The sequence below is a fragment of the Rhineura floridana genome, chromosome 1 (genome assembly GCF_030035675.1).
Source record: "Rhineura floridana isolate rRhiFlo1 chromosome 1, rRhiFlo1.hap2, whole genome shotgun sequence".
In the NCBI taxonomy this organism is placed as follows: Eukaryota; Metazoa; Chordata; class Lepidosauria; order Squamata; family Rhineuridae; genus Rhineura; species Rhineura floridana.
In genome coordinates this window covers 217,462,967-217,473,324 of record NC_084480.1, presented here as the reverse complement: position 1 = coordinate 217,473,324, position 10,358 = coordinate 217,462,967, and the positions used below count along the sequence as shown (strand labels likewise).

General features: G+C 39.6%; 1 long non-coding RNA gene across 1 annotated transcript in view; it reads right to left on the bottom strand.

The window, feature by feature from the left end:
* Positions 1-870: 870 nt before the first annotated feature.
* LOC133368674 (uncharacterized) overlaps positions 871-10,358 on the bottom strand; it is a 34,317-nt gene continuing 24,829 nt past the window's right edge. Inside the window, exons 2-3 of the long non-coding RNA XR_009758727.1 lie at positions 3,782-3,871; positions 871-2,543 (exon numbers count right to left, since the gene is read on the bottom strand). This is a non-coding gene — a long non-coding RNA (uncharacterized LOC133368674). The remainder of the gene's footprint in view (positions 2,544-3,781; positions 3,872-10,358) is intronic.

Below are 10,358 nucleotides of genomic sequence, written 5' to 3'. Positions count from 1 at the left end.
CATGTCTGGAGGCAGTATACCTCTGAACACCAGATGGAGGGATAAATAATGGGGGAAGTTTATGTCTTGCTTGTGTGCTTCTTCCTGGGCACATCTGGCCACTGTCAGTTTCAAGTCATGTCTGGATGCTGGGCTAGATAGGCCCATGGTAGCCTAATCCAGCAGAGCTCTTATGTTTTTACTTCAAAGTAAGAATGATGAGAATTGCTATACCCAAATCTAAATGCTTAAGATGCAGTATAATCATGCCTGCTACACAGATACAGTGTTATAAACAATGTGCCTGATCCATTATTTTTTGCAGAGGAGAATTTCCCACTGAATTGTGCCTCCTGATATTATACTGGTGGTGCATGGATGTTTTGTCTGAGTTGTACTCAAGTGTTTAGGATTCAGCCTCATTGCCTTGCCCCACCTACGTTGTAGATTTTACTGTATGAGCTATGGGGAGGGGCCACAGCTTGGTGTCAGAGCATCTGCCCTGCCGCCATGGGCTCCTGCTGGGAGGAAGGGTGGCATATAAATCAAATTATAAATAAATAATTAAAATCTACATTCTATGCAGAAGGTCCCAGTTTCAATCCCCGGCATCTCCAGGTAGCACTTGGAGAGACTCTATGTCTGAAATCCTGGAGATTTGCTGCCTGACAATGTAGATAATACTGAGCTAGTTGGACTGTTGGTTTGACTCCATACAAGGCACCTTCTATGTCCTATGTTCCTAGGATAGTAACGCTCACCTACCATACAGGATTGTTGCAAACGTTACTGAGAAAAATACACGTGAAACACTTTGTACACAGAGATAAATGCTTAAGAATTGTGTTGTTATTTCTAGGCTTGATTATCAGGAGCTCCTCCCTTTTTCTTATTTTTCCGTTCAAAAGAGTTATTTTTAAAAAGATATACAACCCTCATAAATAGAAATACAACACTGTTTTACTATGTTTGAATCTGCATTTTTTTATGTTTGCGCTTTGTTGTTGTTAGATGCCTTCAAGTCGATTACATGTTGATAACTTTAGATCCCTGCCCCCATTGCTTTTGAATTTTTGCATGTATCTAAAAATGATCTCTGGGGAGAAAAATCTGTTATTAATTATGCAGATCAACAAGGGAAGGCCTATTTGGATAATAAAAACCATGCCTCAGTACTGTGGTCCAAAGAGCTAACAGCAGTACTCAGTGGTGCACACAGGAGCCCTTGAAAGAAAATTCCCATCCCTTCAGTGATGTGGCTGCTGCTCTCCCCTAGGAGCGAGACGCTCACTATTCACTCCGTGCTTGCCTCATCCTTTCCAGCATGTTCCCACTGATACATTAAAGGAATTAATTGCTCATAATGATCTCACCATCTGTTAACAGAGGTTCATACCTACAGGCTGGTGGCATGTGGTGGTCCTATTCAGCACTCAATAGGCAATGCTGGGGGAATGGGTTCCCACATTGCCTTCCATTGCGGTCTGAAAAGGGGAGGAGAGCTCAGTGTTGGCCATCTGCTCCTTGTCTTTCTGTGAGAGACCTTGATGCAGTCCAGCACAGCTCTGATCTGACTCCAATCTGATTGGAATGTGGCTGATCTGAGAGCCTCTCAAAGCTGTGAAACTGAGTCAAAAGGAGATCCCCATTGTCCCGAGTGGCTCAAAGAAAATGATCACTTTAAAATTCATAACTCCCAGGTGCCTGCCATCTATTCATGCGGCGGGGGGGGGGAACTCTCTGAACTTCTCTTCATTAAAAGAAGAGAAAGGGAGGGAGGGGGCAAGGAGGGAGTTTGATTATGGGGGGGGGGAAAGGAGGAGAGAGAAAAGGAAGTAGTTTGTGGGAATGTGTACCGGATTTCAAGCTAAACAAATGAGGAATTTGGATTTCCTTTAAAAGAGAGAAAGAGAGAGAGAGAGAAGGGATGCAGTTGTAAAAGCAATGCCTTTGCATTGGGGCCCTTCAAAGCAGTGTGGCTATATTGGAGGCCCTTCCCAGGGGCACTGAAGCAAAATAAAATACATGTTTTGATGTTCCCAGGGATCCCCCCTCTTTTAAAACAACAACAAATGTGAGGTACATCACATGTCTTCACTTTTCAGAGATGGACAAACCTATTCTGACTCCATTTTTTATTAAATTTGATCTTAAGCTTTCTGAGCTCACTCTAGTATGTAGCTGGAGCGTAGCAAACTTTAAGTTCACTGGAGCAGGATTAGGGAAGCATCCAAAATTCTTGCCCTCCAGGTTTTTTCCTTGGCTATAGTAGTTCCAGTTTACCTTGTTCTAGTTGCAGAGAAGCACCAATAGTTTACTTTCCACCATTCTTCTGGCTTGGGTTTCCAGCACTGGCAACAATTACTGTGCACGTGCCATTTGTTCTTGCTGTACCTTTCTAATTCTTTTGTTCCTTGTGAGAGGAATAAGAGGCACCTACATGAATGCACATTAAATTATCACAAGGTTTTGGTTTGCAGTTTTGTTCATACCCTTGATTGTATCAGGATTTCTTGGAATTTTTCATTTTTCCAGATCTTTCAAATCCATTGAGTAAAGGGAAGCTACAAAGAAACAAGGAGACATTTGTGCATGAGATCTCATGCTCAGCCCCCCACTCCCATAGTGCAATGTTTTAATGCACACAGTTACTCATGTGTACACCTTTGCTGGAAAAAATAATAAAAAAGATGCAGCAGGTGGAAGAAATGGAAATCTGTGGCAAGAATAAACTACCCATGCACAAATTTGCTAGAGGTGTAAAGTGGATGCTGGATCACCATTTGTCAGAAACACTGTAGCAGCAGTTTCCCTCATTACCAGGGGTTGGACTAGATGACCTTTGAAGCTTTTTCCAACTCTAGGCATGTATGGATAGCATAAGACTGCAGTGTAAGGGCCAATTCCACTTACTCTTGCAGACTGTGTCAAGACTACATCACTGTATCTTGACTTTTATCTATGCTGCCATGAGCATTCCCACAAACTACCTGGTCATGTGCATGCTGACAGTACATGCTGAAGGCAAGAGCTGTCAGCTTTTTGACACCTGATAGCAACTCTGCACATTTGTGTGTGGAGGTCTGTCTCGGTGGTTTCAGTTGGAATGACTGAAGCATGGTGGTGGGAAAAAGAGGGCTTGACTTCTTGTTAAAATTGCCTGAATGTGAATGGCCCCTTTAGCAAACAGCTTGCCATGCAGTTGTGCTTTAAGCAATCTATGTGGCTGCTTCAATGTGCATTATCAGACCTTAGAATAGGCTGGAATAATCATATTGCAAGGAACTGTTTTAGATATTGCAAGCCCTGCCATTTGGAGGTTGTGCCAATTCGCATTTACTGACCCTTCCAATAATACAATTTCACATTCCTAAAATTATTTATGCTGATTTTCTATATTATTTATTAATTAAATTATTTCTATACCACCTTACATTTTAAGAAAAAAATATAAAGTTTACAAATTAAGGCATATGTCAGCATATGCTTATATTACACTCACTGTGCCTCATCAGTCATAAGTTTCACCAGCTTTGCATTTGTATTCACCAAGCCAAACAGTACTCTCATAATAATCAGAGTCAGTATATTTGCATAATCATCTCTGGCAAACACTGGAAGGATCTGACCTCTCTGGTCTCTGATAATATTAAAAGGTTGATGTCACATTAACATTTAACAAATCCATGCACAGCAGTGATGTTAAATGAACAGTAATGGTTAAAAGACAGAATTTAGGAAGGGTGCAAAACTTACCTTAATACTGTCCTCCTATATGAACTATATTACTACTCTGCATTACCTGCTTCTGCTTTGATTGTGACAGAGAGACTCCTTCCAGTGACACATGTAGCGTCTTCTCTTTGATGTCTATGCAGAGCGTGGAAGATTTCTTTTAAAAAGTAATGAATTAATTACAATGGCCCCCAAAAGTAATAAATGACCATTAAAATTACAATTGCTCTGAAAGGAACTGATTACTTTCCCATTACTCAAAAGTAATCACTACAATTACACTTAAGTAACTTTTTTTAAAAATGGAGTGCCTGCAAGGTTCTGGCCTTGGCTGCTGCACATTTTAGCCTAAAACAACATTAAAGATAAACACACACATAAATCTTCAAGCAGTGCCTGCAGACTTCAAATTTTGCACGTCATCTTTCAAAATGTGGCAAAAAGTTACCTTCCTAATGTGCACCTTGAATGCCATTACACCCTGACTCCCTATATACATCCTCACCAAAAAGATTGGGTTGGTATTTTCAAGGTTGGCTGGAGTAAGGCATGAGATTATTATATATCATTAGTAATATCTGTTCTTATACATATATATAAGCTGAATGAGATGTATCTATGTAAAGCTTTTTTTCCTCTTTCCCTTTTTTATTTTTAATTATTATTTTAGTACTACTTTGTAATTGTCCTTAATAAATATTTTTAAAATATTAATAATAATAGTAATTAATTAATTAATTCTGCACAAGCTTCTATGCACTATTATAAAATTGCCTATAATGGGGGGGGACTTGGATGGATTGAAACAGGTTTGCTTTGGAACTTTGGAAGGAAAGAACTATATGGAACAAACTTCCCCTGCCAGCAACTAAGGCATGTGCGGGGCTTGCCTGCCCAAGCAAACATTATTAGGCTGTGGGAAGCAGTCTGGTTGGCTAGTAGTGATGTTTCTCCGCTGGTAAGGGAGGGGAGGGGGGCAGAGGCCACCACTCAGAGCTTTGCGCTCCAAACCAAGTGCAACCCACCCACCCACCCACAGCCAGCAAGCATAGTCTCTCTCACTCGACCACCTCCCAGACCCTGACTTATCACCAACTAAGGCACACCCGCCCAAGCAAACATTTTACCCTAGGGTGCAAAAAAGTTTAAACACTACAAATGAAGCAAAGTAGCCAGGGAGGGCTGTGGAGGCCGCTTCACATGCCAAGTGCAAACACAGTACACACACACACAAGTCCTGTCTCATCTCCACAGTTCTTCATCTCTCTTCTGCTGCTGTCTCCTTCTTCACCTTCATTTACATTCTTGCCGTCCAGCTCCTTTCTCCCTCCGCTCCACTCTTCTTCACCACCATCCATTTTTAAAACAATTGTTTTCACCACTCCACCCTGTCTCGCTCTCCACCTCCTCCCTCATTACCTCCTAAACACCCACAGAGCACGAGGCAGGAGCAATGCTGTGCAGAAGCCCAATTTGAGGCACATGACTTTCATCCACGAATCAGAAGAGCAGCAGATTTCTCCTGCTGCTCCACCACCATAACGTCCACAAGTACTGCTGGAAACATTACAATTACACCTCAAAAGTAATAAAATTATTCCTTGTTCCATTACAATCAAAATGTACAGAAATTACCCACTCATTCCTCAAAAAAGTAATAAATTATAAGTAATTTGTTTTTCCTAAAGAATTACTTCCAAGCTCTATGTCTATGTATATTTATATATTCTTCTGAGGACTGTTGATCATTTATTAAAGTATTTCTAGCTGGTACATCATCAACCTTTAAAACCTATTAATTGATTGATTACATTTTTATATCACCAACATCTCAATATAGGTGACTAAGTAATTAGGAGCTACAATACAAGGTCTGAGCGAGTGATATCATTGAGATTAAACAGGAAACCTATTAACATAACCAGCATGCAAGTCTATGCTCCAATGGCAAACGCAGAAGAAGAGGAATTGGAGAGATTTTACACAGAGGTATAGGAAGAAATTGATCACACACCAAAACAAGATGTGCTGATAATCATTGGGGACTGGAAAGCAAAAGTAGGAAACAGAGAAGAACTAGGAATGGGGAAATGGGGCTTAGGAGACAGAAATGAAGCAGGAGAAAGACTTATTGAATTCTGTGGAGCCAATAATTTGTTTCTTGCAAACACATTTTTTGAGCAACCGAAAAGACAAATGTACACGTGGACATCACGAAATTGTCAATATAGGAATCAAATTGATTGTATAATTGGTAGCAGAAGATGGAGAAGTTCTATACTTTCTGCGAAAACAAGGCCAGGAGCAGACTGCGGTACAGATCATGAACTGGTTGTATCGAAAATCAGAGGAAAGCTAAAGAAGAAGAACAACAAAGCAAACATAGTGCCAAAATACAATTTAAATAACATCCCAGAAGAATGGTTGACAGAGAACCAGAAGAACTATGGAGTGGAGTCAGAAGTTAGAAAGAATGCGAAAAAGACAATATCTCTAGTTAAAAAGAAAGACCTCAATGGATGACTGACGAAACTCTTAAAATGGTTAAAGAGAGAAGGAAAGCAAAAGCAAAAGGAGATAGAAACATGATCAGAACCCTAAATGAAACAATACAGAGACTAGTACTTAGGGACAAAGAGAACTATTAAAATAGGTATTGTATAAAAATAGAAGACGACAACAAAAAGGGAAGAACAAGAGCCCTATTCCAAAAGATTAGAGAACTGAAAGGGAAATTTAAACCAAGTGTAGGGATGTTGAATAATCAACAGGGAAACACACTGACTGACCGAGATGAAATAAAAGGAAGATGGAAGCAATACACTGAAGAACTATATAAAAGAGATGCCAGGATGACAGATTCATTCCCAGAGGAACCATATGATGAAGAACCAGAAATTTACAATGTGAGGTGAAAGCTGCTCTTAAAATACTTGGAAGAAACAAATCACCAGGAACAGATGGCATACCAATAGAGTTGCTCCAAGCTACTGAGACTGAATCTATCCAAATGTTGACTAAAATTTGTCAGGAAATATGGAAAACTAACCAATGGCCCACAGACTGGAAGCGTGCAATATATATCCTAATTCCAAAGAAAGGGGATCCCAGGGAATGCAGTAATTACTGAACTATAGCCTTAATATCCCATACAAGTAAAGTAATGCTCAAGATTCTACAACAAAGATGCTTACCATATATGGAGCGAGCAATGCCAAACATCCAAGCTGGATTTAGAAAGGGAAGAGGCACCAGAGATCATATCACAAACATACGTTGGATAATGGAACGGAGCAAGGAATTTCAGCAGAAAATCACCCTGTGCTTTATTGATTACAGCAAATCCTTTCACTGCGCAGATCATGAAAAACTATGGAATGCTTTAAAAGAAATGGGGGTGCCACAGCATCTGATTTTCCTGATGCGCACCCTATACTCTGGACAAAAGGCTACTGTAAGGACAGAATATGGAGAAACCGACTGGTTCCCAGTCGGAAAGGGTGTGAGACAGGGGTGTATTTTATCACCCTATTTGTTTAATCTATACGCAGAACATATCATATGGAAAGCAGGATTGGACCAAGATGATGGAGGTGTGAAAATTGGAGGGAGAATTATAAATAATTTAAGCTATGCAGACGATACCATACTACTAGCAGAAACCAATAATGATTTGAAACGAATGCTGATGAAAATTAAAGAGGAAAGCACAAAAGCCGGACTACAGCTGAATGTCAAAAAGACTAAAGTAATGACAACAGAAGATTTATGTAACTTTAAAGTTCATGATGAGGAAATTGAACTTGTCAAGGATTATCAATACCTTTGCACAGTCATTAACCAAAATGGAGACAATAGTCAAGAAACCAGAAGAAGGCTAGGACTGGGGAAGGCAGCTCTGAGAGAACTAGAAAAGGTCCTCAAATGCAAAGATGTATCACTGAACACTAAAGTTAGGATCATTCAGATCATGGTACTGTATTCCCAATCTGTATGTATGGATGTGAAAGCTGGACAGTGAAAAAAGTGGATAAGAGAAAAATGAACTCATCTGAAATGGTGTTGGAGGACAGCTTTGTAAATACCATGGACTGCGAAAAAGGCAAATAATTGGGTGTCAGAACAAATTAAACCAGAACTGTCACTGGAAGCTAAAATGATGAAACTGAGGTTATCACACTTTGTACACATAATGAGAAGACATGATTCACTAGAAAAGAAAGTAATGCTGGGAAAAACAAGGGAGCAGAAAAAGAAGAAGACCAAACAAGCGATGGATTCATTCCATCAAGGAAGCCACAGACCTGAACTTACAAGTTCTGAACAGGGTGGTTCACGACAGAAGCTATTGGAGGTCACTGATTCATAGGGTTGCCATAAGTCGTAATCGACTTCAAGACACAAAGCAACAGCAACAAAGCTGGTACATCATCAACCTTTAAAAGCTGTTAATTGATCAATTATATTTTCATATCACCAAAATCTCTATATAGGTGACTTTTTGAGATACCGAAGAGACCTTACCATGACAAAAGAAGAAGAAAGCTACACCTTATGCTTAGAAAGAAAGTCCATTGGTAATATTTTCTCTCTCACAGACACTTTCTGCACACAATAACAAAATGGAAACAAAATAGCTTTTGAAAAGGTATGTTCTTAACCCACAGTCCCATTAATTAAATATGGCTCTTCTGTTTAATCAAATAGCAGCCTGATTGTATGCAGAATTAGGCTTGCCAATTTACGCCCATTGAAATCAATGTACTGAATCATACCTAACCTGACAGATTTCCTATAATTTATTAAACCAATTAAAACTTGCAGCCCTGATTCTTTTTTCTTTTTTTTAAATCTTACATATATTTCTTCATGCATAGTTTTTCACAATGGTGACTGGCTTAACAAATTCTCTGTCTCCAAAATAAAAAAGGAGAGGTCTTGTTAGCCATGTCTTTGAATCCTACAACTGGGAATTCCTTCTTCTTCATGCCCTCTTCTCCCAAGCCCTCCAGGATATGGATTGAGACTACAGAGTGTGGAAGGGTTTTTGGTTTTTTTAAAGCTCTTCCCCCTATTTTGTTATTTGCAGCTGCAGAGCAATTTTCAGCAACTGCTTCAGGGGCAAATAGCAACTTTAGGGGTAGTGATTTTCAGTACGCAAACAGTGCAGTAAGCAAAAACCAAAATCTGGATCAGTTTGCAACTCCCTCTTCCCGGCCCAGTTTGGTTGCTATGAATTCACACAGGAAATTGCCTTCTACCCGATTGATCCAGCCCTGTATTATCTACATTAACTGGTAGTCGCTTTCCAGGGCGTAGACAGGGGACACTCCTAGACCTATCTGAAGATGCTGGGGAATGAACCTGGGACCTTCTGTATGCAAAGCAGAGGCTCTACTGCTGAGCTACAGCCCTTCTCCAATTCTTTGCAGTTCTCCTAGGCAGCCAGCAAAAACGAGCAACATTCTTGTTTTACATGTGCCGCCATAAACCGCTTTTGGCTTAGTGAAGTTGTTCAGCCTTTTTCTAATTTAATAATCTACTTACACTGATAGATTTTGAAATTTGGATTCATGGCCAACATGCAACTGGATTCCAAAGTTCAGACATCAGGGGTAACCATGTTTAGTTTAAAATCAAAAGTGAAAACTCTTTGTAGGTGTTTAAAGGACAGACAAGAGGGACAGCATATGAACCAGAGGCTTTTGCAGCTTATAGCAGGAAACTGCTTTCCAAATATGTCTGAACTGAGAGTGTTTTGGGACTCATTGCATTATCACTTAACAATTACTGCACCATTTATAGATTACTTTAAAGGACTATTCACTAATAGGCAAAAAAACCATTGCGGTTTAAGAATGTACCTATAGCCAACAGATATTTGTATCAAACTTTGAAAATCAGGGAATTGGGGCAGCTATAGTGAATGCACCAGGGGAGCAGGAGACCTGACATCTTCTGTGAGATACTGTACTGCTCTACAAATTTGTAAAAATGCAAACACAATTTGGGTTGGTCTTTCACAGTCCAATCCACTTCCTGTGTAGCTTGGAAGAATTTGGTAACATGTGCCTCTGAGCATATGGTGAGTGGTGGCAACACCTGCCATCTCCCAACACCTGCCATCTCCAAAGATGGAGAATTACATTTTTGTATGTTTGTTGGTGTTCTTCTTACTTTGCTTCTTTCCTGTGTTACTATTGTTTCTACAGAGAATTTAACCTAGAAAATTATATTTCTCTCATTATTCATCCAAGAAATCTGTGTCAAATTTATATTTATTAATTCAAAGCCTTTTTATTGGTCAATGTCATATGATGATGAAGACAGCCTTTTGTGTTTCAAACTAGATGTTATGCTCTATTTCTATTTTGGGCGCATTAACAGTTGAATCTGAAACTGCAGTTTGATGTAAAATCAGACTGATTACAATATGTTGCTACTTCAGCAATTAATCTAGCTGTTGGAAAAAACAAACTTAGTCTGCCCGAGATGCATGTTTTCAACCTGCTATGCTTTAACCACTCCACTTAAGGAAAGGTGGACATGGTCAATTAAAAACTTAAGAGCACACCTAGAATTTTGCTAGAATATATTTCACCTCCCACTGTTTTATTTTGTGCAAACTGAGACACTCCTCATGT